This window comes from Dermochelys coriacea, chromosome 4 (assembly GCF_009764565.3).
Source record: "Dermochelys coriacea isolate rDerCor1 chromosome 4, rDerCor1.pri.v4, whole genome shotgun sequence".
NCBI classification, from domain to species: Eukaryota; Metazoa; Chordata; order Testudines; family Dermochelyidae; genus Dermochelys; species Dermochelys coriacea.
The window spans coordinates 45,707,382-45,707,854 of NC_050071.1; positions in this window are offsets into that span (position 1 = coordinate 45,707,382).

Below are 473 nucleotides of genomic sequence, written 5' to 3' on the forward strand. Positions count from 1 at the left end.
GGTAACTTATGTCCTTAAGCTCAAATGGCTTTTTGTTCTCAGGGATGATGACAGTAATGCAATTTTGGAAGCTAAAGAGGCAGATACATACTCTCATCTCACAGAGATGTCCTATACAGTCTGAACTGAAAACAGTAACAAAGTTGTAACTGGGGTTTCAGCCATGCATAGTATAAAGTAATTGATAATTTGTTCAGAGAGATTTCAAATCTCACAGTGTGGCATATTGGTGCTCTTCTAATCACCTGAAAGACCTCAGCAATATTAGATCTCTCCACATTGCACTGTCTAAGGGATCCAGATCATTTGCAAATTCAAGTGCCTGTAAAAAATTGAAACAACCCAATAGTTTTAAGTCCTCATACACAATGATTTACAGCTTACTCTTTTTTTTTAATAAGCAGTTTGAAAGGGAATGGAGCAGCATTTTAGCACCACAGTTTAAGAAATACTGAATAGAGTTTAAAATGACA